The 27,583-nt window shown below is 41.2% G+C and overlaps 1 pseudogene; it reads left to right on the forward strand.

The window, feature by feature from the left end:
• LOC112629137 overlaps positions 1–27,583 on the forward strand; it is a 65,882-nt pseudogene that overhangs the window by 16,751 nt on the left and 21,548 nt on the right.

Raw genomic sequence — 27,583 nt, forward strand, 5'->3', positions numbered from 1 at the left:
GATTTAAATATCATCATTTTGAACACCCATGTTACTCCAAGTGAGATTCCCTAACATATATGATATACAGACAGATATGTGGGTTTGAAAGTCGAGATGAATATGGATTTAGGAATCCCTGGAACACAGGTCATTGCAGGGGCCTTTGAAAACAGTATGCTGAGAATAGATAGGGCTCAAGGACAGTATCTCCAACTGAACTTTTAATGAACTCCCGTAGGCACCAAGAAGGCGGGTAAATAAGAAAGAATATAGAAACAAGGTACTGAGTAGAAGGTTACATGTGGGAAAAGAAAGTTTGTTTTGCATTGCATTCTTTCTGCTGATGTGAGGTTTATGGAGTATAAATAAAGTGAGGCGGAGGCTCTAAGCGCGGCCGCCATGTTCTCTGTGTGTCTTTGTCTTTATGTGTGTTCTTTCATTCTCCACCACCCCTGGTGCGGCCCCCAACAGGTCATGACTTAAGTAATAGGAGTCAAAGATTACTCAGAGAAAGCACAGAATGAAAAGAGAAGAAAGAAGCAGGCCAAGGAAGAAGAGATCAGAGGAGACCAAGGCAGGTGATAAGATCAAAACAGGAGAAAAGAATCCAATAGAAGTCCCATTCGATTATCATGTCCCTTCCCAGAGGACATGGACATGCCTTTTTATCTTTTATACCCAATTATCACAGGTCCTGGCACAGAAGCCACACAGTTTTTTTTTAATTGTGTTCTACTATTCAGTTTCCTGTATCCACCAGGGGAGAAAAAAGTAAGTATAAACAAGCACAGACATAGATTTTTTTACATTGTATACTAAAGGGGTCAGATTATACACAGTATTTTATGCCTCACTTTTTTACTTAATATATCTTAGAAGTTTGCACATGCTCTTATGGAAAGACTACTTGCATTTTTTGGTCTACAACAGAATATTCTATTATAAAACTACACTATAATTTTTATTTAACCAGCTCTTTATTGGTGGACATCAAGAATGGAGGAATGTTTCAACAAGGGAACAATCCACAGTATCAAAATACCACAGAGGGGTCAATTTGGGGACTAAGAGGGGAGCCACTGGATTTGGCAACTAAGAGGTAAATTTTAGTGCAACGATGAAGGCAGAATCCAGATTATAATGAGCTCAATGAGAAAAGGTGAAGACATGTAGCTTATTCTCTCAAGAAACTAGGTTATGATAAACCGGCAGAGGCTGTAAGAGTAGGAGGTGGGTTGTTTTCTCCTTCATGTAAATATATTTATCTTTTAAACACTAGGCCCCATTTTATATCCTACTTCATTTAACTTTATGAACATGTTTATGTATGTATGTATGTTATATAATGTTTTAGACACTGAAAAATAACTCATTTCTGCTCTTACAAAACTGTTATCTTTAGATGTTCAGAAGCAACTCCCTAAAAGGAGGTAGCAGTAATGGAGCTATGTCTATCATTCTTTCCCATCAACCCCCTTGCTGGAGATGTAAACATGTGTCCATCAAGTCTTTAATTTTTACCTCTTATCTTCATGGCTCTCCACACAAACCTTAACTCTTTTTTGTACTTGTATATGTATATTTATATGAATATCTATATCTAGAGAGAGAGAGAGAGAGTCTTGCTATGTTGCTCAGGCTGATCTCAAACTCCTGGGCTCAAGCAATCCTCCCATCTTGGCCTCGAAAAGTCCTGGGATTACAGGCATGAACCACTGTGCCCAGCCTCAGCCTTAACTCTTAAAATATCGTCCAACTGAAGTTCTTCTCTTCTAATATTTAAGAATAGATGTGTTTAAACTAACTATAACTTATTTTGACAAAAACTGAAGTTAAGACTCAAACTTCCACAAATGGCCAGTTCTCCTAAAACTATTAACAGAATAATCTATCTTTTCACTATGAAGGTAAAATACCACCTTTTCCTTACACTAAATTCTCATTTGCATGACTCTGGTTCTAAACTTCCATTGCCTTTATCTGTCTGGCCCAGGGCTAGTCTACAATATTTTATTTAATATCTGGTTGAAAGAGTCTATACTTGATTATTTTTTATTATTTACTCTTCTAAACAAATTTCAGAATTGTTTTGTCAAGTGCCAAAAATAAATCTGCTGGAATTTGTACTGAAATTTGTGTATATATATATACACAAAATGTATATATATATAAAATATATACACACACTTTTTTTCTCTTTTTTTTTTTGGAGACACGGTCTCACTCTGTCACCTAGGCTGGAGTTCAGAGGCATGATCTCGGCTCACTGCAACCTCTGCCTCCCAGGCTCATGTGATCCTCCTGCCTCAGCCTCAGGAGTAGTTGGAACTACAAGTGTGTGCCACAGACACCCAGCTAATTGTCATCTACTCACCTCAGCTTCCCAAACTTTTGGGATTACAGGTATGAGCCACTGTGCCCAGCAGAAATTACATTTACAAATTAATATGAAGACATGGTGATAACTAACATATTTATAGCATGAAGTCTGCTCATTCAGGAACATAGAATGCAAATCTTTCATTTCACTCAGCAAAATTTTGTCATGTCCTTGATAAAAGTCCTGCACATCTAAGTTTATTCCTAGATATTTAATTTTTGCTGAAACACCTGAAAAACCTGAAAAAGTACTGCACCACTATATCTTCTATGTGATTATAGCTAGCATTGGGGAAGGATATTGATTTTTATATAAAGAGCTTTTAGCCACTAATCTTAAAAATTGTTTTTTCAGTTGGTTCCTTTGGATATTTTCAGGTAAACAATCATGTCAACTGAAAATAATGATTTTTTTTTCTATAAACACTATGACATCATGGTAAAATACAGTAAATACTTTTTAAAAGAATATAAAAGGGCCGGGCACAGTGGCTGACACCTGTAATCCCAGCACTTTGGGAGGCCGAGGCAGGCAGACCATGAGATCAGGAGATCGAGACCATCCTGGCTAAAATGGTGAACCCCCATCTCTACTAAAAAATACAAAAATTAGCTGGGCATGGTGGTGGGCACCTGTAGTCCCAGCTACTGGGGAGGCTGAGGCAGGAGAATGATGTGAACCCGGGAGGCGGAGCTTGTAGTGAGTGCAGATCATGCCACTGCACTCCAGCCTGGGCAACAGAGCGAGACTTCGTCTTAAAAAAAAAAAAAAAAACTATAGAGAATATGACCTCAACTATTTAAACATATCTATAAGAAATATGTATTTTACTACCAAAGAAAAAATACATACTGGTAGAAAATGGCCATCATGTCAACTGTCAATAGTGGCAATATTAGGTAGAGAAATTATGGAAGACTTTAATTTTTTTCTTTTTCTTTTCTGTACTTTACTAATTTTCTCAACAATGGTTGCTTATGAGTTTTATAATTTAAAAAGGGTTTTTAAAATTTTTCCAACATGGAAAGTTATATTTCTTTACATACTAAAAATAAAAACAAAACTTTCTATTTGAATATCATTGACTTTTACTGCAGATTTACAGTCCCTTGAAAGAAAAGGCAATTCCCATCAGGTGCGGTGGCTCATGCCTATAATTCCAGCACTTTGGGAGGCCGAGGCGGGTGGATCAAGTGGTCAGGAGATTGAGACCATCCTGGCTAACATGATGAAACTCCATCTATACTAAAAACACACAAAAAATTAGCTAGGCATGGTGGCATGCGGCTGTACAGCTACTCGGGGGGCTGAGGCAGGAGAATGGCATGAACCCGGGAGGCAGAGCTTGCAGTGCGCCGAGATCACACCACTGCACTCCAGCCTAGGCAACAGAGTGAGGCTCTATCTCAAAAAAAAAAAAAGGCAATTCCCTCCTACTAGTTCTGGTATCATTCTCCCCATCACTACCTTCACTTCCACCTTGGTCTTTTTTCTACTTCTCACCTTGGCTAGTGGTCTCTACCCAAAATGCTTGCTTGGCTCTTAATGGTTAGAATTCAGGGAAAAAGAGATCCTGAATTCCTAATCTAAACTAAGGTTATACATGTGGTAAATAATAAAGCGAATCCAGGTAGTAAGAAAGATTCGGAGGACTTAAAATACCCAGACTTTATTTATTTATTTATTTATTTATTTATTTATTTTTATTTTATTTTTTTTTTTTTGAGACGGAGTCTCGATCTGTCGCCCAGGCTGGAGTGCAGTGGTGCAATCTCGGCTCACTGCCAGCTCCGCCTCCCGGGTTCACGCCATTCTCCTGCCTCAGCCTCCTGAGTAGCTGGGACTACAGGCGCCTGCCACCACGCCTGGTTAGTTTTTTCTATTTTTAGTAGAGACGGGGTTTCACCATGGTCTCGATCTCCTGACCTTGTGATCCGCCCGCCTCGGCCTCCCAAAGTGCTGGGATTACAGGCATGAGCCACAGCGCCCGGCCATACCCAGATTTTAAATCCTCTAAGATTATGGTCATTAAGCATGCTTTTTAATCATATTATCTCTTAACATTCAATTTCTATATATCATGTTCATGAGGAAAACAGAAAATAGGTTGGCTTCTTTTCTCACCAAATTGTTGTTCTTAGTATCTTCTAGACATTCCAGAACTTATGTCAGATTTGGCTCATCAGAGTCCACAAACCATATCGGTGAAGAAAATGAACAGGATTCCTGTTTAACACAGAGACACCTATGTTAAACATTTACATACAGACTAACCCAAATATAAAATTAAACCACACCACTAAATGGCAAGATGACCATGGATTTAAACAAAATGTATCAGGGGGAAAAGGCAACACATTAAAACTCATATGAGGCACTGGACTTCTAAGACAGCCATTCTCCTTGCATAGCACTGTCTGCTGCTACAGCTCATAGAAGTCAACAATTTTCTTCAACACTGGCAGGCAGCCTCTAAATGGCCCTGATCACTGTCACCTCCTGCCATTCATGCCTTTGTAAAATTCCCACTCCTGGACCTAGTGACTCACTTCTAACAAAGAGAATACAGCAAAAGTAACAATGTCACTTCTGAGGTGAGGCTACAAGGAGACTATGATGCCTGCCTTGGTCACCCTTCTCCTGCTCTCTCCATTGCTCCCTCTGATGGAAGCCAGTTGCCATGTGATGAGGTGCCCTATGGAGAGGCCCACATGGCAAGGTATTGTAAAAGGCCTCTGACCAATAGCCATCTAGATATGGAGGCCCAGTGCGACAGCCTCTGAGATGAATCCTGCCAATGCAAGCTTGGAGACGGATTCTCTCCCTATCCTGCCTTGGGATGATCACAGCTGCCACCAACACATTCACTGCCTGGTGAAAGGCCAAGCCAGTGAACCCAAGGTAAACTGCACAGAATCCTGACCCACAGAAACTGTGAGATAAGGTTTGTTGTTTTAAGCCACTAAATTTGTTACAGAACAATAGATAACTAATTCAAACACCATAAAATTCTAACATTTTATTCTATCACACGAACCAAGTAATACCAATAAATGCCATTACTATACATATATTTTCAGAACACAATTACATGTGATTTTTAAAAAAAGTTGATGAACTAAGCCTTATGTGCTTTCACCCACTAATAGACATTTCCTCTGTTATGTTGTAATGTTTTCTGTTATAAATTGGGGAAAAGCCATTATTATTACATATTAGCTTCAGAAGAACTAGGTTCAAGTCATGGAAAACCATTTCACACAAACAACGTTAGGAAACACTGCTTTCAAAACTGTAATCTGAATTATAGCCAAAGCCACAGAAACCAAATACTTACCAAAGGTTCTTTTAAGAAAAACAAGTTGGCTGGGCGCGGTGGCTCACGCCTCTAATCCTGGCACTTTGGGAGGCTGAGGTGGGTAGATCACGAGGCCAGGAGATCGAGACATCCTGACCAATGTGGTGAAACCCCGTCTCCACTAAAATAAAAACAATTATCCAGGCGTGGTGGCACGTGCCTGTAGTCCCAGCTACTCAGGAGGCTGAGGAAGGGAAATCGCTTGAACCCGGGAGGCAGAGGTTTCAGTGAGCTGAGATGTGCCACTGCAGTCCAGCCTGGTGACAGAGAAAGACTCTATCTCAAACAAAAACAGAAACAAAAACAAAAAAAACAAGTTGTATTGAAGGAGGACATCATTAACAGTGTATCTCTTCAAAAATTATTTATTTTACTATTCTCATTCTTCTCATTCCTCTCTTACAGTGTCCCAAATCTCTTTACAGGCTAAAACTCTTCAGAATTAATCCTATTTTTTTTTTTTTGTTTTGTTTTTGAGATGGAGTCTTGCTCTGTCACCCAGGCTGGATGCAGTGGCGCGATCCTGGCTCGCTGCAAGCTCGGCCTCCCAGGTTCACGTCATTCTCCTGAATCAGCCTCCAGAGTAGCTGGGACTATAGGCGCCCATCACCATGCCCAGCTAATTTTCTGTATTTTTAGTAGAGACAGGGTTTCTCTATCTCTTGATCTCGTGATCCGCCCGCCTCGGCCTCCCAAAGTGCTGGGATTACAGGTATGAGCCACTGCGCCTGGCCCAATCCTATTCTTAAAGAACACCACGTTTGGACTATTGCATTTTCTTCTTCAAATTCTGCAGCATACATTGGGAATACACCATATGGACCATTTCTACATTTTTAGTTTTGGGGTTTTTTTTGTTTGTGTTTGCTTTTTTTTTTTTTTTTTTTGGTTAAAGAAACTGCAACTAGATCTAGGACCTCATTCTATTAGGTTAGTATTTATCTAGTAAACTTCAGCATAAGCAAAATAAAATACATGTTGTTGCTCTGGACTGAAACCCATCAAAACCATATTTTAAAAATTACAAAAACATTAACTGCAATCAAGTTTTTAAAAATCCTGTGGATGAAAAGATATGATATATAGTAGGTGTAAGCACCTATTTCAATGGTTCCCAAAGTGCGGTCCTCAAACTCCCAGGTCCAAACTATTTTGACAGGAATACTAACATGGTGACATTTGCTGTAAGGGTGCAGATACAATGGTGGGTAAAAATGCTGGCACTTTAGCACAAATAAAGGCAGTAACACCAAACTACTAGTAGTCATGGTATGACTACTATGCACAGGAAAGGTTTAAAAAGGAACGGTGGGCCGGGCAGTGACTCAGGCCTGTAATCCCAGCACTTTGGGAGGCCAAGACGGGGAGATCACCTGAGGTCAAGAGTTTGCAATTAGCCTGGCCAACATGGCGAAACCCCATCTCTACTAAAAATACAAAAATTAGATGGACATTGTAGTTGCATGCTTCTAGTCCCAGCTACTTGGCAGGCTGAGGCAGGAGTATTGATTGAGCCCAGAAGGTTGAGGCTACAGTGAGCTGTGATCATGCTACTGCATTCCAGCCTAGGTGACAGAACAAGGCCCTGTCTCAAAAATAAAAAGAATGTCTATGATGAAGGAGTGAAAATTTTACTTTTTTTTTTTTTTTTTTTTTTGAGACGGAGTCTCGCGCTGTCGCCCAGGCTGGAGTGCAGTGGCCGGATCTCAGCTCACTGCAAGCTCCGCCTCCTGGGTTCACGCCATTCTCCTGCCTCAGCCTCCCGAGTAGCTGGAACTACAGGCACCTGCCACCTCGCCCGGCTAGTTTTTTGTATTTTTTAGTAGAGACGAGGTTTCACCGGGTTAGCCAGGATGGTCTCAATCTCCTGACCTTGTGATCCGCCCGTCTCAGCCTCCCAAAGTGCTGGGATTACAGGCTTTAGCCACCGCGCCCGGCCAAAATTTTACATCTTAATCCTTGAATATATCTTTTTAATATTTTATGTGATGAAATGGGAAGTATACATGAGCATTCCTACAGACTACCTGAGAAAAAACCCTCGTGTGACTAAGTCATGAAGTGAATTAACCACTTTAAGGGAATATCATTTTTACTTCAAAGGATGACTGACAAAAAATGTTATTTCAGCTTGGGTTTTGGGAGACATTTTCTCAAAAAAGGAGATTCTACTATTTCTTTTTTTTTTATGCTTTATCTTCTAGGGTACATGTGCACAATGTGCAGGTTTGTCACATATGTATACATGTGCCATGTTGGCGTGCTGCACTCATTAACTAGTCATTTACCTTAGGTATATCTCCTAATGCTATCCCTCCCCCCTCCCCCCAACCCACGACAGGCTCTGGTGTGTGATGTTCCCCACCCTGTGTCCAAGTGTTCTGATTGTACAATTCCCACAAATGAGTGAGAACATGTGGTGTTTGGTTTTCTTTCCTTTCGATAGTTTGCTGAGAATGATGGTTTCCAGCTGCATCCATGTCCCTACAAAGGACATGAACTCATCCTTTTTTATGGCTGCATAGTATTCCATGGTGTATATATGTCACATGTTCTTAATCCAATCTGTCATTGATGGACATTTGGGTTGGTTCCAAGTCTTTGCTATTGTGAATAGTGCCACAATAAACATACGTGTGCATGTGTCTTTATAGCATCATGATTTATAATCCTTTGGGTATATACCTAGTAATGGGATAGCTGGGTCAAATGGTATTTCTAGTTCTAGATCCTTGAGGAATCACCACACTGTCTTCCACAATGGTTGAACTAGTTTACAGTCCCACCAACAGTGTAAAAGTGTTCCTATTTCTCCACATGCTCTCTAGCACCTGTTGTTTCCTGACTCTTTAATGATCGTCACTCTAACTGGTGTAAGATGGTATCTCATTGTGGGTTTGATTTGCATGTCTCTGATGGCTAGTGATGATGAGTATTTTTTCATGTGTCTGTTGGCTGCATAAATGTCTTCTTTTGAGAAATGTCTGTTCATATCCTTTGCCCAGTTTTTGATGGGGTTGATTTTTTCTTGTAAATTTGTTTGAGTTCTTTGTAGGTTCTGGATATTAGCCCTTTGTCAGATGAGTAGATTGCAAAAATTTCCTCCCATTCCATAGATTGCCTGTTCACTCTGACGGTAGTTTCTTTTGCTGTGCAGAAGCTCTTTAGTTTAATTAGATCCCATATATCAATATTGGCTTTTGTTGCCATTGCTTTTGGTGTTTTAGATATGAAGTCCTTGCCCATGCCTATGTCCGGCATGATATTACCTAGGTTTTCTTCTAGGGTTTTTATGGTTTTAGGTCTAACATTTAAGTCTCTAATTCATCTTGAATTAATTTTTGTGTAAGGTGTAAGGAAGGGATCCAATTTCGGCTTTCTACTTATGGCTAGCCAGTTTTCCCAGCACCATTTATTAAATAGGGAATCCTTTCCCCATTTCTTGTTTTTGTCAGGTTTGCCAAAGATCAGATGGTTGTAGATGTGTGGTATTATTTCTGAGGACTCTGTTCTGTTCCATTGGTCTATATCTGTTTTGGTACCAGTACCATGCTCTTCTGGTTACTGTACCCTTGTAGTATAGTTTGAAGTCAGGTAGCATGATGCCTCCAGCTTTGTTCTTTTGGTTTAGGATTTTCTTGGCAATGCAGGCTCCTTTTTGGTTCCATATGAACTTTAAAGTAGTTTTTTCCAATTCTGTGAAGAAAGTCATTAGTAACTTAATGGGGATGGCATTGAATCTATAAATTACCTTGGGCAGTATGGCCATTTTCACGATATAGATTCTTCCTATCCATGAGCATGGAATGTGAAGGACCGCTTCAAGGAGAACTACAAACCACTGCTCAATGAAATAAAAGAGGACACAAAAAAAAATAGAAAAAAGGAGATTCTGTTATTTCAAGGAAAACAACAGACAGGCCATAATAAAATTCAACAATAAAATTGCTAATAACAAAACTCAAACTTTTGAACAAAAAATTAGAATTTTAGAAAACTTATATCCACCATAGCTTTCCAAATGTATTCTGATGAGATTGATGGTAATATTGATGAATGTATTTTGATACCATATAATCAAATGTATCAGCATATAGAAGATCTCAGTGAACCATTATTTTCAAAGTGACCAAGGCATGATATTATAGTATCATGCAAGGGTAAAATATCCAAAGTTCAAGAAAAATCAAGTTTTAATGGAGTATCAAAAAAGCAGCTAAGGCAACATGGCAAAACCCTGCCTCTACAAAAAATACAAAAAACTAGCTAGGTGTGGTAGTACAGGTGTGAGAGGACATTTTACAACCTCTGCCAAGATGCCTCAATTCAAATTAAAATTCAAGTAGTTTTGCCAGCCCCTCCTCCAAGTGAGAAGTACATACCTCCTCTTAAAGCCATAGGAAAGGCATTGGAGAGAGCTGACTGTCTCCTCATTTTGGACATGAGAAAGTGGGGCACAGATCAGACAGGGACTGGCCATAGGTCACACCTGGGCACTCAAAGCTTAAAGTCAGAGCACTCAAAGCTTAAAGTCAGAGCACTGTATCGTAACCAGTGGCCATCGCTTGGGTGACTGGGAAATGGACATACCAAACAGAGCAAAGAAACCTGCAACTGATGGCAGCCTCCCGGGGGAACACACTCCTGCTGGTGGTGAAAGGACAGCAAGGGGCCTCGCAATCGGAGGTGAGAGAGGACAGACCAGCACTGAAACTGATGAGTCAGCTGTGTTAGCATGGTGCTGTAGCATTGCAGGTATTCTCTCTTTTAATTATCTCAACAAATCTGGGTGATTAAACCCATTTCATGGATGAGAACATGGAGGCTCAGAGACAGTAAGTAACTTGTCTAAGGTAGTCTCATTAGAAGTTAGTTGTGCTGACTGGGTGTGGTGGCTCATGCCTATAATCCCAAAACTTTGGGAGACCAAGGCAGAGGATCACCTGAGGTCAGGAATGTGAGACCAGCCTGACCAACATGTTGAAACCATGTCTGTACTAAAAATACAAACATTAGCCACGCGTGGTGGTGGATACCTATAATCCCATCTACTCAGGAGGCTGAGGTAGGAGAATAGCTTGAACCCAGGAAGCAGACGTTGTAGTGAGCCAAGATCAGATCACGCCACTGCAGCCCAGCCTGGATGACAGAGCAAGACTCACAAAAAAAAAAAAAAAAAAAAGATTCAAAAGCATTAGAAACCAAATAAATGTAATGAAAACAATGAGATTTTCTGCTTAAAAACCAGTAAAGAGTACAAATGGAAGGGGGAATGTGGAGCTCTGCCCCTGTTGGTGGGAGTATAAACTGAACCAATTTTTCTACAGGATAATTTGAAAATTTCTATTAAAAACCCTAAAACTGTTTTATGTTATTTTCCTCCAGAAATTCTATTTCTATGAATTCAATCCAAAAATGCTTCCTCTAATCCATTAAAATATATGTATAAGAAAATTTACTTCTGGGGTGGCAATGATTAAATTAATATATATCGAGCTATTAAAAATGATGATGCCAAGGATAGATTTACTGCCATAGAAATATGTCCAAAATATAGTGACAAAAGACTATATAATGATTCTACTTTTTAAAATGTTTATATGCATAAAAAAGTGTAAAAAGCAACAAACCAGAATGTTTTGAGTGGCACAATTAAAGACTTTTCTTCATAGTTTGTATTCCAAATTATTACAAAAAGAATGTGATTTTCTTTATGATCAGGGAGAAGTATTATTTTTATTTATTTATATTTAAATTTCTTTTCTTTTCCTTATTTTTTTCTCATGTATGTATCACATGTAGTCTAGAGAGCTTGAATCCCTGCCTCTTGAGGTAAATCAGCCCATTTCTGTCTATAAATTTGCCTTTTTTGGACATTTCAAATCAATGGAATTATACAATATGTGGTCTCATATCTGGCTTTTTTACTTAGCTAATGTTTTTGAGGTTGTTCCATGACATATTGTAGCAGGACGAGCCACAGACAAAACTCCTCAGATACTGTGTCAAAGAAGGAAAGGGCTTTATTCAGCTGGGAGCTTTGGCAGACTTGCATCTCAAAAGCCAAGCTCCCCAAGTAGGCAATGCCTGTCCCTTTTAAGGGCTTACAACTCTAAGGCTGTCTGCGTGAGAGGATCGTGATCGATTGAGCAAGCAGGGGGTTGTGACTGAGGGCTGCATGCACCAGTAATTGGAATGTAACAGAACAGGACAGGGATTTTCACAATGCTTTTCCATACAATGTCTGGAATCTATAGATATCATAAGCAGTTAGGTGAGGGGTTGATTTTTAACTACCAGGCCCAGGGCGCATGCTGGGCTATCTGCCTGTGGATTTCATTTCTGCCTTTTTGTTTTTACTTCTTCTTTCTTTGGAGGCAGAAATTGGGCATAAGACAATATGAGGGGTGGTCTCCTCCCTTAATTCCCCCTTTGAGAACTTCACTCAAAGTGAGAGCTCTCACTTTTATCCTCACGACCCATGTCTTCTTGTAGGACAGATTGATAGTTATTTATATAGTACACTTGTGCTGAAGAATTTTGGTGAACTAAAGTAGTGATGAAGCTTTTTATCATTTGAAGGAGTACAGGTAGCAAACAAGGGAGTAGTAAGCAGGTTCCTATTACTATTGTAATTTCTGTTATAAAAGTTTTAAATCCTCCTAGCGCTGGGAACCATTTTCTAAACATGGCCCCAGATTAAATACGTGCCACACTTGCATGGGCACATGTACCAGTTTTGTCATATCTTTAAGTCTTCAACTACTTGCTCTTGTTCATCTATGTATAGACAGCAATTGGTAAGGTTAAACTTCCCACAGACTCCTCCCTCAGCTGCTAGCAAGTAGTTGAGAGCCAATCTATTTTGATAGATAGCATTTCTCATCTTAGTTTCTTGCCGGCCCAGAATAGTCAAGGCTCTGCCAGTTTCACTAGTGATTATTTCTTTTTTTTTCTTTTTCTTTTTTTGAGATGGAGTCTCGCTCTGTCACCAAGGCTGGAGTGCAGTGGCACATCCCAGTTCACTGCAACCTGCACCTCCTGGGTTCACGCCATTCTCCTCTCTCAGCCTCCTCAGTAGCTGGGACCACAGACACCTGCCACAACACCCAGCTAATTTTTTGTATTTTTAATAGAGATGGAGTTTCATCATGTCGGCCACAATAGTCTTGGTCTCCTGACCTCGTGATCCACTCGCCTCAGCCTCCCAAGGTGCTGGGATTACAGGCGTGAGCCACCACACCTGGCCTCTAAGACAGCTTGTAACCATATGCTTTGGTTGAGCATATAAAGGGTGTCCGGTATCCCCACGAGCTGTCTTGTGACCAAGTAGCAGGCTCATAGTATTGTATGACTTTTTCAGGGGGCCATTTATCGTCTTTCTCATTACCTATAGCTTTTTTTGTTTTTTTTTTTTGTTTGTTTGTTTGTTTGTTTGTTTGCAGGAAGCATAGACAGGGAAGCCCAGGAGTTCACCTGCTTTTATGGGCAGTAGGAAGAAGGATGGTTTAATAGTGCCAATCACACAACTACCTGCCCACTGGTAGGGTAATTTGGCACAAGCTCTATGGCTGCATATCCAGTATAATCCAGTGGGGCCTGTCCAGTCCTGGTGGGACTCTGGGTGGGTCCACACAGTTTGCAACTTTGGGAATTTACTAAATGGATTCATTTTAGTATGGCCTAGACCCCAGCAGATGGCTGTTTTTAATTTTATTTTAAAAACTGTAACCATAGGGGGCTCAGATGGGTTATAACACACATCAGGCTGGTCACTTCCTGGGCTAAATACCTTGTACTGGGTGACATTATACAAACAAGTCCCTATTAGAGTTCCTGCACATTTATAATATCTATAGAACAAAAAGACAGTTTTAACTTTTTGCCCTACCTTAGTGACCTCATGTATACACTGGGAACAGTCCTTATTTTGAGGAAGGTCACTTGAAGTCCCTACTGTACAAGTCCAAAATTTAAGGAAAATAAGTCCCATGGTGAGTTTCCTCATGTTTCTGCCATGCATGGACCAGTCAGCTTCCGGGTGTGACTGGAGCAGGGCTTCTCATCTTCTTCAGAGTCACTTTGCAGAGATTGTTTGGGCTTGGTCTCACCTTCCAGGTCTCAGGTGCTGTGAGTTTCACGTGGCTGTGGTGGATCCAGGCTGGGATTCCTTTTGCTTTTACAGCTGTGGGAGTGGTCAAGATGATGGCCTGGGGTCCTTTTCACGTGGCCACAAGGGGGGCTATGTTCTAATCCTTGATCAACACCCGATCACCTTTGCTGTCCTCTGTAACAAGTCAGCCACAAACACCAGCCCATTGTCCAACCCAATTCATAAGAGCAGTCCAAACCTATGGATGAGATCTCCACATTTGGACATCTCGGTGAAGTCTACTTGGAGATCTTCAAAGGGGGCTGTTCTATAAGCCTGTATGCCAGGCAGGACAGTTGGACCTTGCCTAGCATTGTGCTGCTGGGAGGTGACACACTGCTGTGCCACTGTTTTGGTGAGGGTTGACAGACATGAGATGTAGAAGTACCAGCTTAACAACTTTTCAAGTGACTCTTGGCCTAGGTGGGTGGTCTCATACACAGCCAGTATGACTGCAGCTCCTAGCAGTTGTGGCACAGCTATTCTTCTGTCCGATAACCGGATCCATCCTTCTTCCAATACCCACCCTCCCTCTAGTTGATGAAATACCAGGGTGAATGGGATAGCCAATTGGACTAAAGTACAAGTGCCACTCCAGTTATTCAGCAGTGTCCAGTAAAGGTCCACCACAATACCACCACACATTGGCTCAGGGATGAACAAGGGCTAACTTATTGCTAAGCTCTTGAAAATTCTTAAGCTCACTGCATCCCTTCAGGTCTCCAAGGAATGCTATGTTTCCTCCCTGTCTTGACAGACATGAAGTGAACTTAGTGTCAGGAGACGGAAGTGGGATGGCCCTCAGGGGCTGACCCTCAGGGTGTTGAACTTTGGGATATAGCAGAGAGAGAGCTTGGCACAACTTGTTATTCCAGGCTGTAGAATCCTGGAAAAGAGCTACCATGTAGTCCACGCCTGGTTGACTGGAGGGCCACCTTAGTGGAAAGTGGTCAATCTGGGCTTTTGGTCTGCCATGTGCACAAGCATAACAATTGCTTTTGTTTAACATGCGGACAGAATATTTGACCTATTCCAACCAGGCATTTCCATCTTGGTATCCTGTGTTAATTGTCAAGGTTTGTTTTAAGTCTTTAACTTCTATGATCCTCCAGTAAAATGAATGTATGATTTTAGGATATTACAAAAACTGGTTGGGGCAGTCCATCCTTGCTCTTTAGTGGTCCACAGAACATTGGACTAACTATGGGATAAAAGTTCTACATCGCGGGAGGCAGGGGGCAAGACTTCTGGTTGACACTGGGGTCTTTATTGAAATCTCCTCAAATTAAATGGTCCTAACTTAATAATGCCTAGTCTGAGGAGAATCAAGAGGGACAGAAGTACTTTTCTGAAGTAGAGAGCTGTCTTTGACTTGGCAAGTCCCCACAGGTTATAACAAAGCAAGCATTAAATGCAATAGTTTTAGGTGAAATTGACTTGGTTATGTTAATAACTAGATGATCAGCAATACAGTGAGGAAAGAAGAAAGAGTAATAGAATAGATGAAAGAGTTAAATTTTTCTTAGCTTTAGTTTGGTAGGGTTTTCCCCTGGAGCTATGGCCCACAACTCTGGAGGGGTTGGCACTTTCTTGACTCAGGTGTGATGAATCCATTCCTTTTCTGCTGTATGAACAGCAGTCTCAGTGCTTGGTAGCACAAGATAGGGTCCTTCCCAGGCTGGCTTGAGTTTTCCTTCTTTCCACCCTTTGATGAGAATGTGATCTTCAAGCTGGTGCTGGTTTACTGGAAAATTCTAGGTGTGGTACATGTGCTAAAAGACTTTTAGTTTTGAGGGAAAGGAAAGTGGAAGATAAACCAAGTATATAATTTTTGAGAAATTGACCTTTTGTTTTAAATGTGGGGACATCAGCAGTGGACTTTATAGTCCTTGGTGCCTTCTTACTGAGGAATTTCCTTTAGCACTTATTTTTATTAGTTTTTAGACCAAAGAAAGCCAGACACCATTTTATGTTTGACAAGGCTTTCTGTATGATTTTTATACCAGATAAGCTAAATTTCATCTTTATATTAGTGTGTTATTAATGAAACACGTAGTTTTAATAAAACTTTGTAGACATATTTATTCAATTTTTAATGTCTGACCATAAGGTAAGATTTTTATAGACTCTTTTTAACCTTTTATAATTTTTGTTAAAGAGTAGGTTAGTGCTTTAAGAAAAACCCGTTGTGTTTTTACTTTAAGGTCCAGTTCACAGAAAAACTGGATGATGCCCCTTTAACTTTAGTTAATATGTTTACACCAGAATTTGCTTTACAACTAATGTTTTAAGACTTGCTTAAACCTTGAAAACAAACAATTTTTTTTAACCTTTTAATGTAGGTAAAAATCCACATTATGCCTCTGTATAATCTTTTTACCAGAAGTATATTTTACTTTCCTTACACATCTTGCACATAAACTGTTTTTTCAATAATTTTACATTCAGGAGGCCTAATTACTTTTACATTATACAACATTTCTTGCATACATTTTTTTCATGACTTTTGCAGACAATTCTTCGACATGTCTCAACTTTCTGACTTATTACAAACATTTCTTTCTTTAAACAACCAGTTAACTTATTTCAGGATAAGAATTTACCATACAGCATTCTTTTACATAAATTTTGCCCCCATTTTTTCCTTTTTTTTTTCAAAGAAGATAATCACTCTTTTCCAAAGCAAACTACTTTCGTGTCTGTGGACTAGACTGTCTAAGGCCACAAGATTAGAAGTTTACTATAATACATGTTACACTGTTAACTTTTAGCAAACTTTACTTTTGTTGAAAATCTTGTAGGTTTGGGATTTCAATTATCCTTTGCTATTAATAAGACCTTGTTTAGTCCAAATTAACTTAGAATTGGTATAAATGGCTTATTTTTTTTTCCCTTCTATTACCTGGAAGGAACCATCTATCCTCCTGTCCTGAAGGAAGTTCCTCCTAGGTCTGGTTGGACCTTTGTATGGTAATTAAGATTTAGATCTCTGTTAGGAAACTTGTTGGGTTAAGGGAATTTTCAGTGATTAATGTTAAATTATCTTTTTTTTTTTAAATGGAATAGCCCTATACTTTAAGTTTTTTTTTTTTTTTTTTTCTTTTTGAGACGGAGTCTTACTCTGTCGCCCAGGCTGGAGTGCAGCATCGCAATCTTGGCTCACTGCAAGCTCCACCTCCCGGGTTCATGCCATTGTCCTGCCTCAGCCTCCCGAGTAGCTGGGACTATAGGCGCTCGCCACTACGCCTGGCTAATTTTTTGTATTCTTTAGTAGAGATGGGGTTTCACTGTGTTAGCCAGGACGGTCTCGATCTCCTGACCTCGTGATCCACCCGCCTCAGCCTCCTAAAGTGCTGGGATTACAGGCGTGAGCCACCGCGCCAGGCCTACTTTAAGATTTTTAAGTTAGTAAGCTACCTTTTTGCCTTTTTTTTTTTTTTTTAACTTAGGATACTTCTGAACTGGTGAGGTGTGCTCACAAGGAGGTTTCCTCTAAAACTTATTTTTCTACTTTCTTCTGTTAGCAAAGCAGTTGCTGCTACACATCGAATGCATTTGGGCCATCCGTGGGTTACTGGGTTAAGGATTTTTTGATAGGAAGGCTACGGGTTATCAGTGGCCTCAGTGCTTTCAGGGTAAGCCCTCGTTTACACTGACAACAAAGTGGTATTGGAGTGTTATAGGGTTATGGAGAATACCTTTAATTATCAATTATAGGTTTTAAATTTACCTTGTCTTTTAAAGGAATTGGGTACGCTTTTTTTTCCTTAACTACTTGTTTATCTCTCTCTTTCTCTCTCTTACTCCCTTTGACTTTCTGCCTCTCTGACTTTCCTTTTGCCTCTGTCTCTTCCTCTCTCTCTGCCTCTCTCTCTTTCTCTTTCTCCCTCTCCTTGACTCCCTCTTTGTCTCTCTGTCTCTTCCTCTCTTTCTTTGCCTCTTTTTCTGTCTATTTCTTTCCTCTCTCTCTCTCTCTCTCTCTCTGCTGGTCTTTCTTTGCCTCTTCCAGCTGCTTATGCTGCTGATCTCTCAACCACTGTTGGGGGCATCTAAAAGCAGCTGTAACCAAGTGTCTATGTATGGGAACTGGTCTGGCTCCCTGGCTTACAGGTTACCTTGTGCTATACCTTTGAAACAAGGGACCTGTCCAGGCTTCCTTCTGATGGCCAACCCACGTCTAATGCCGGCCAGTCTATTTCTCACAAATTTCTAAATTTTCCTGGTTTCATAGTAACACCGTAATTTCCCTTAAATCCTTTCTTGAAATTTTTCAACATAGTTCCTAGTGGGGTGGGTTTACTTTGTGCCTGACCCGTGCTTCCTTGAGACAAAACACCACACTCACACCACACGCACACCACAAAACAAAGAAAGGGTAAAAAGGGCATACACATACTTTTACAGTTTACACCAAACCAGACTCAAAACCAAAATCAGAGTATCAAAAAATCCAAGCTAGGTCAAAACCAAAACCAAAGTAACAAGCAATCCAAGTCAAGTCAAAAACAAAAACCAAAGTGCCGGTATAGGCATGCTGTGGGTGATCAGGCCACGCTTCCACTCAAAAGGAGTGGGCAAGTTCCAAAGACCAGTTTTGCCAAGTTTCAGATATCTGGACTCCAAGTGCTGGTTCCTTCCCAGTGTTCAGCCACTGCATTGATCCTCCACAGGGGCCTGCCACAAGCTGCTCTGGTGAGGCGTCCCTCTGAGGCAATTGCCTACATGGCAGCACTCTTTGGATCCAAAGAGCTGGTCAGAATCCCCTGCAGGGATGCTCCCCAGGGCAGGCCTAAGTCACCTAAGGTGCTGCTTCAACCATCTGCCAATCACCTCACTTCCCGGTCAGGGAACCAAGAAATGTAGCAGGACGAGCTGCAGACAACCTGCAGACACTGGGTTAAAGAAGGAAGGAGCTTTATTCAACTAGGAGCTTCAGCAGACTTGCATCTCAAAAGCCAAGTTCCTTGAGTGAGCAATTATTGTCCCTTTTAAGGGCTGACAACTCTAAGGGGGGTCCATGTGGGAGGGTTGTCATCGATTGATCAAGCAGGGGGTACGTGACTGGGGGCTGCATGCATCGGCAATTGGAATGGAACAGAACAGGACAGGGATTTTCACAATGCTTTTCCATACAATGTCTGGAATCTATAGATAACAAAAGCAGTTAGGTAAGGGGTTGATTTTTAACTACCAGGCCCAGGGTGTGTGCAGGCTATCTGCCTGTGGAGTTCATTTCTGCCTTTTAGCTTTTACTTCTTCTTTCTTTGGAAGCAGAAATTGGACGTAAGACAATATGAGAGGTGGTCTCCTCCCTTAATATAACATGTTTTGATAGTTTGTTCCTTTCATTACAGAGTAGAAGTCCATTGATGGATATAGCACATTTTGTCAGCAGAGAGCCTTTCAAACTTGGATTCCAACTTCCTGCAGTCTAAATAAAACCCTCTGAACACAGGACTTATAGGCAAAGCTGCTGTGCATGTCAAAATAACTACTTATCAGAATGAGCTTTGTCATCAGGAGCTTGAACTGCTGCAGACATTTTTATCATTTTGCAACACCTTTTTTACAAGCAACCTTTGTGCTACTACACGTTAGGACTTTTGAAGCATCTGATACATCCATCTAATAAGTATGAGTGTGTGTCTGAGTGGACAGGTAAAACCATCTATGCTACACTGCATAATTTTTCCTCCCCTAGACTGGACCAGGGAATCTCTCAGTTTTCTAGAGTATCCTGTCTCCATTGACAAAGCGGAACAGTATTAAAGACCCTGCTGTCTTTGTTATGCAGATTCAGAGGGGAGGCCCAACAGCAAGGGTGGAAAGGAAATAGAGAGGGGAGCTTGTGGAACAGCACCCACCTGTTGAGGATGTTGTGGATGGGGAAGTGCTGATGGTGTCCCGAGGCAGCCTAGCACCTCCATTGGGCCCAGAAGGTCTTGACTTTGGACCCTTACCCATGTTCCAGAAGTGTTTAAAAGATGGAGTTTTTTGTTGTTATTGTTGTTGTTGTTGTTATTTTCCTAAATACTAATTACTTGGTAGTTATTAATCTTTCTTTGGGAGAGGGATGGGGCTATAAAACTGAAGAACATAATTTGCATGAAAATATCAAAAATGGAAAAAAGTTACTTTGTAAACAATTTGCTATACAAAGCAAATGGCAGCTGAGGATCTCAGTAAAATGTTAAATGCATTTGCTGCTTTTAGAAGAAAAGTGACAGACCTGAGTGAATCAGCATGTCTTAAAAAAAAATCTAATAAAACTACCTTTTAATAATCCTGAGGTTTGTTTTTGAAATAATAGATACAATTATTTACTCTAAGCATCTGGTTATGATTTTAAATCAGTAATGCATACTGTCTCCACCTTTTTTTTTTTTTTTTTTTTATGGAAAAAGAGATTTCTCACAGAAAACCCAAAAACAGTGATTTTTTTTTTTTTTTTTAAGACAAGGTCTCACTCTGTCACCCAGGCTGGAGTGGAGTGGTGGATCTCAGTTCACTGCAGCCTTAACCTCCCACCTCAGCCTCGTGAGTAACTGGGACCACAGGCACCACTGTGCCCAGCTAATTTATTGTATTTTTTGTACAGATGGGGTTTTGCCATGTTGCCCTGGGTGGTCTCAAACTTTTAGTCTCAAGCAGTTCACCCACTTCGGCCTCCCAAAATGCTGTGACTACAGGCATGAGCCACAGTGACTTTTTAAAACCCTTTAAAACTTTTTTAAAGCATCTCTTCTTAATTCCTTTAACTGGAGGTATCTCTTCTCTCATTCTCCTCATCTTTGGTGTTCCCTCAGAGTTCACTGCTGACTAGATGTACAACATACATTTCAAAGTCAAGGCTGGGTGCGGTGGATCATGCCTATAATTCCAGGGCTTTGGGAGTCCAGGGCAGGCAGATCGCTCGAGTTCTGGCACAGGTTTGCAAGTGCATAATCTGGGGAAAAAAACAAGAACAAATTTGGCCTGGAGTAGGGCATGTGCGCCACCTTTCTAACCTACTGAACGAAACCCTGATCCTTTCCTATTTCTCCCAGGGTGGCACTGTTACAAGGTTCAGACTATCCAGAAAGAAAAGGACTGGAAATAGCAAAGGCTATGCAAGTGTGGAGTGTGAGTCTGAGGATATTGCCAAGATAGTTGCTAAAACGATGAACAACTACTTGTTTGGTGAAAGACTCTCGGAGTGTCATTTCATGCCACCTGAAAAAGTCAGAAAGAACTCTTTAAAGACTGGGATATTCCATTTAAGCAGCCATCATATCCATCAGTGAAACGTATAATCAGAATCGGCACTTACACAAAAGCTAATGATGGAGGGGCAATTTAAAAAGAAAGAAAGGGCCGGGCGCGGTGGCTCAAGCCTGTAATCCCAGCACTTTGGGAGGCGGAGACGGGCGGATCACGAGGTCAAGAGATCGAGACTATCCTGGCTAACACGGTGAAACCCCGTCTCTACTAAAAAATACAAAAAAAAAACTAGCCGGGTGAGGTGGCGGGCGCCTGTAGTGCCAGCTGCTAGGGAGGCTGAGGCAGGAGAATGGCATAAACCCGGGAGGCGGAGCTTGCAGTGAGCTGAGATCCGGCCACTGCACTCTAGCCTGGGCGACAGAGCGAGACTCCGTCTCAAAAAATAAAAAAATAAAATAAAAAGAAAGAAAGATTGCTTTGGAAGAAATTAGTTTAAAAAGGAATTGATTATGATTTTCCTTCTTTGATTTTACAGAAAATGGAAAGTATTTCAAAAACGAATCATCAGATATCTACAAAAGGCCAGGTTTTATGTAAGAAGAAGAAGTTTTAGGCACTCCTGACTCTCCTGAGAAGACTGCAGATACCCAGGGCCCCACACCAGTTTGCACATCAACATTTTTGGAGAGAGGAAAATCTGAAGCATCTGAAATGAATGGTGATGATGAAGATAATGAAATAGTTTTCAAACAGTCCATATCCTGTGTAAAAGAAAAAATACAAGAGACTCAAACACCTACACATTCACAGAAAAAAAGAAGAAAAACAATCACTGATTTTCAGTGTATTGTATATGATTTCTTCTGAAAAGTATAATATTTTTATGACAAAAATACAAAAAATTAGCTGGGTGTGGTGGCTCATGACTCTAGTCCCAGCTACTCAGGAGTCTAAAGTGGGAGGATCACCTGAGCCCAGGAAGTTGAGGCTGCAGTGAGCGGTGATCACGTCACTGCACTCCAGCCAAGTCAAGTCATTACATTTATCTTAGCCTATTCTGGCTGGCATAAGAGGGATTTGTATTAAGAATACAATAGGCAATCTCACAGACATCAAAGTACAGAACTCAACATATGACCACACCATGGAAGGACTGGGCTGGGAGATTATTTTTCTCTCCTGCATGCCTTTCTCTGGACTTCTGCTCCATGCTTGTGCTTTGCTCTGCAGATGGACATTCAGCATGTACACCAGGCTCCTCCAGCCTCTGAGGCTTTGGCTTACCCTGGCAGTAGCCCTGGTCCCAGTGCTACTGGACCTTTCCATACAGATGCTCATCTGCAAAAAAATCTATCCAGCACCCTCTGTGTCATTTCCAATGAGAGGATAGAGAATCTGATCTGCCTAGCAGTGAGGGTGGGAGTTCCATAGTTTTCCCTGGATATGTAGTCCTGCCCTTTCCAGAGACTCAAGGAGGGGCCGGATATCCAAAAAGAGGGCATGGGTGGGGAATCAGTAATGCAGTCTATTTCAACAAGAAAGTATAAAGTAGAGGCGGTGGCTCATGCCTGTAATCCCAGCACTTTAGGAGGCCAAGGAAGGCGAATTACTTGAGCTCAGGAGTTTGAGACCAGACTGAGCAACATGGCAAAACCCCATCTCTACTAAAAATACAAAAACTTAGCTGGGTATGGTGACACATGCCTGTGTTCCCAGCTACTTAGGAGGCTGAGGTGGGAGACTTGCTTGAGCCCAGGAAGTCAAGGCTACCATGAGCCAAGATCATGATGCCACTGCACTCCAGCCTGAGTGACGAAGCGAGACCCTGTCTCAAAACAAAACAAAAAAAGTGTAAAGTGGAAGCATCTGTATGCATGATTGAAGTCATGCTTTCCACATTTTTTTCCACCTTGCCCTTTTTCTCTCTACAACACTGTATCTGAAGCTTTTCCCTATGTTATCAAGTACTCACAAGCATTATTTGAATGATTGCATCAGATCCATTATCTGGATTCATTGTCATTATCCATCTGCAGTTGCTGGAGTTACTGCCCTTCCTGCCACACTCAGTCACCCTTCTGAACTTGCTCTTGTCCTGTTATCTACTAATATATATACTGGTCACTTAGGACTTAAAGTTAAGAATACATAGTTAACATAGTTCCTAACACTTCAAAGAGAATGTAGCTTCCTAAAAATAGAATGGCTTGGTGGTTATGATAATTTTAAAGTAAAATAGACAAATTGATATTGAAATTAATGTTTTGCTTTCTTCTTATATCTATTTTTCACTTCTCTGTCATTTTGATGGATAAATTTTCATTTGAAATTATTTTTATTTCAAAATAGAAATAGCATATGACATGAGAATGGGAACTCTGAAAGGTTCAACTTTCTAGTCATTAGTTTCCTTAGATTGTCACAAAAACTACTGATAGTCAATCATGATTGGCCTATATTGAAAGTGAGTTAACATTATGTACAACTTAAGCACTATACTTTCTATCAGATATAGAAAAATAGGTGGTGTGTTTGGAAAAGTATTGGGCTAGGAGTCAGGAAGCTTGACTGTTAGTCCCAACCCTGCTTCTTCAGTTGAGCACCTCTAGGCAATAATTCAGCAGCTATTTCTTAAATACCTACCGAGTTTCAGGCTTTGTAGTTGGGCTGGGAATATAGACATAGATATTGCATTCATGATTCTCCAAGTGTCCCCTCCTCACCCCGGCTCACAGTGAGCTTTCTTATGCATTGTGTAAATCTGTCTCCTAACAGGCCCCTACTCTGTCTCCAATCTGCTTCCCAGGGCAGTTATGAGGATCAAATGAGGGAGAATATGTGTGAAAGCAAATTGTAAATGATTTTAAAATGCAATAAATATATAACCCATGGAAAATTATTTAAAGATCCTTAGAATTTTAAATAAACAGTACATTAACCTGAGTTATCTATGGTTTTTATTTTAAATAGATATGAAAGTTTTACAATGAATCACGGATATGGTAGAAAATCTTGGTTTGATTATTCTCCAAGAAAATGATACAGTGGTTTGTGTGATGAATTTTCTAAAATTGCCAGCCAATAAAACCCAAAACCTCTTTTGAGTTGAGTGACTGGATCAGTTAAAGGAACATTGACTGTGTAATGGAGAAACGTTTTCTGTGTTCACTAACAGCTTGCCGTTGTTTGATTCCAGCTGCAGCATATCATGAGTGATGAGATCTGTGTACAGGTGACTGACCTTTACCTGGCAGAAAACAATAATGGGGCCACCGGAGGCCAGCCGAACACACAGAACTCAAGAAGCCTCCTGGAGTCAACGTATCCGCGGAAAGCCGAGCAGCTAATGTCAGATGAGAAATGCTTTAAGGTGAGAGTTGCTCATGTAGTCAAAGACCTTGCTGGTGACAGTGTAAGCTGTTAGGATTCTCTGAATCAGAAGTTAAAGCCAGGATACTTTGACCCTGCGATTCTACTCCTGGAACTTTTTAGAGTTCCTAATGAGTTCAGCAGAAAAACACAAAGTGGAAGTAACTTCCTGGACAATCTACTTTCTTTCTTGCCTTAAAAACAAGCAAAAACCTAATTATATATGATTTTTACAATTTTGTATTCTCTTTCTCTGAACATTTTTCATAGTACGCTTTGTAAATATTATTGTTAGAAAAACGTTGGTATGTGAAACCCATGGTCATGGTGATTATAGAAAAGAAAATGTAGGCCTGGCACACGTGGCTCATACTTGTAATCCCAGCACTCTGGGAGGCCGAGGTGGTCAGATTGCTTGAGACCAGCTTGGGCAGCATGGCAAAACCCATCTTTGCAAAAAATACAAGAATACAAAAATTAGCCAGGGGTGGTGGCATGTGCCTGTAGTCCCAGCTACTCAGGAGACGGAGGTGGGAGGATCGCTTAAGCCTGGGGGGTCAAGGCTGCACGTCACTGCACTCCAGCCTGGGTGACAGAGCAAGACCCTATCTCAAAAAAAAAAAAGAAAAAAAATGCAGATAACCAAAAAAATCACTTTAGAATTCTGTCCTGAAATTACCATTGATGACATTTCTAGACTTTTCTGTGCTAGAGTATATATTTTGAAAGAGTTTATGCTGGACAAATGGTCTTTCACTTTTTTTGGGGGGGGGGCAGGGTCATGCTCTGTTGCACAGGCTGGAGTGCAATGGTGTGATCTTGGCTTACTGCAACCTCTGCCTCCTGGGTTCATGCAATCATCGTGCCTCAGCCACCCTAGTAGCTGGAATTACAGGCATGTGCCACCACACTGGCTAATTTTTGTATTTTTAGTAGAGATGTGTGTCAGATCCCAGCGTCCAGATCCAGCCCATGCTGAAGTCTGAGGGGAGTGGGTGGGTGAGCAGAAAGAACCCTTCGGAGGGCTGTAGGCAGGTGAAAGATAGTTTTATTCAGCGGCAGCTCTCATTAACAGCTTCCTTACACTAGCTCTCTTATTAGCAGCTTATTCTTAAACTGTTCACCCTGTCTCGGCTGCTTGAGCCAGCTGCCCCCACACACAGCTGCATAGCCGGCTCTCCCTCGCCTTCAGGGTCAGCAGCTTAACTCCTTCTGTCTCTGAGCATGAGCAAGCCCAGTTGTGCCCTGGCTCCCTCCCATCTGTCTGCCAGATGGATGGCTTTTGGCTCTCTCTTTCTCTGGGTACCTGTGCGCTCGTCATGTCAAGCCATGTTGAGCCCAGCTGAGCCAAGCCCCCAAGAGCCATGTCTCTTATGCACAACATCAACAGGGCAGTTATACCTTTTACAGACCACAGTGGTGTAAAGCCAAGTATGAACTTACACAAATAGGTTATATTACAAGTGGAGCTGTGTGCTTGCACGCCAAACTCGAGCCATGCAGGCCTGGCTATCCGCCTCGGCCTATTCCTTGACCAAAGCACATCCATGTACCTTACAATGTGGTTTTGCTATGTTGGCCAGGCTGGTCTCCAACTCCTGGACTCAAGTGATCTGTCTGCCTCAGCCTCCAAGTGCTGGGATTACAGGCGTGAGCCACTGCATCTGACCTGAAACGGCGTATTTTTGCTCAGTTAGCAACACTTCTGGGTCTTTAACGTCTTTTCGATGGCTATTTGATATTCACTTTATAGAGAAATAAAGCCTGTATTGTTGGACATTTAGGTTGTTCCCAATTTTTCAGCATTATAATGGATAATTATAAAAGCAAACAGTTGGAAACAACCTTGATGTCCAACCTACTATGGGGATTGGTTAATGACATCCTGTTATGAATACTGGAGACACATTTTGCAATTATTTTTTTCTTTTTACTTATTTATTTATTTTGAGACGGAGTCTCATTCTGTCGCTCAGGATGGAGTGCAGTGGCACGATCTCGGCTCACTGCAAGCTCCGCCTCCCGGGTTCACGCCATTCTCCTGCCTCAGCCTGCCAAGTAGCTGGGACTACAGGCACCCGCTGCCACTCCCAGCTAATTTTTTGCATTTTTAGTAGAGACGGGGTTTCACTGTGTTAGCCAGGATGGTCTCGATCTCCTGACCTCATGATCCGCCCACCTCGACCTCCCAAAGTGCTGGGATTACAGGCGTGAGCCACCGCACCCAGCCCACATTCTGCAATTCTTAAAAATAAATTATAAATTGGAGAAATGCAGAGTCTGCCCCTGACCAAACTATTTTGGAAATAACTGTATTTGTGTGTATGTATTATATTCTTGCCAGGCTATAAGCTTTACTAGCAGAGAGGAATTTTTAAAGTTTTAAAAGAACACTGAGCTGGATCTAGCTTCTGGCTCTGTGTTTATTGACTAGTGGTGTGCCTTGAGAAACCAGAACTCTCTGAATTTCAGTTTTGTCTCTGTGTAAATGAAGAAGGTTGAAATAGAAAATTCTCAAGTGTCCTTCCAGGCTCTGATCTTCTCCATGTGATTCTGATAGTTACCTCGTCTGCAGAAAGCCCTTAGCGTAATGACCCTGAGAATCTCAGGGTTCTGAAAGGGGAGATCCATGTGCCATCACTATTGATAGTTGTTTTATTCAAAACATGGTTTGCTTGCCTCTATTGGTGTGTTGCTTTTAAGCATGGATTTTTTTAATCACACAAATAATATTAGTGAAACTCAGAATTTCAGGAACTTCATATGCAATTAGTGCCATTATAACAACACTTGTTTTGTTTTGTTTTGTTTTTGAGACAGGGTCTCACTCTGTTACCCAGGCTGGAGTGCAGCGGTATGCAGGAATGCCAGCAGTTGTTAGCCAATACAAGAGATCCCTGGAGGTCAAGGGATCCTGGTTATCACTCTAGCCTTCCTACCAATTAAGTTAATTACATCCACGTTGTTGTTGATGGTGACGTGCCACCACCTGGCATCTGCTGTTCTGGCCTTCCGCCATTCCCACTGACACCACGAAGCCTGGTCTCACGGCAGCATCTCCTCTTGTCAATCCTGGCCTACAAAGGATAGTGGCCTGAGTCTCTGAAAGATTCAGGTGCCCTTCTCACTAGTGCCTTCCCCC

The sequence above is a fragment of the Theropithecus gelada genome, chromosome 7b, assembly GCF_003255815.1.
Source record: "Theropithecus gelada isolate Dixy chromosome 7b, Tgel_1.0, whole genome shotgun sequence".
NCBI classification, from domain to species: Eukaryota; Metazoa; Chordata; class Mammalia; order Primates; family Cercopithecidae; genus Theropithecus; species Theropithecus gelada.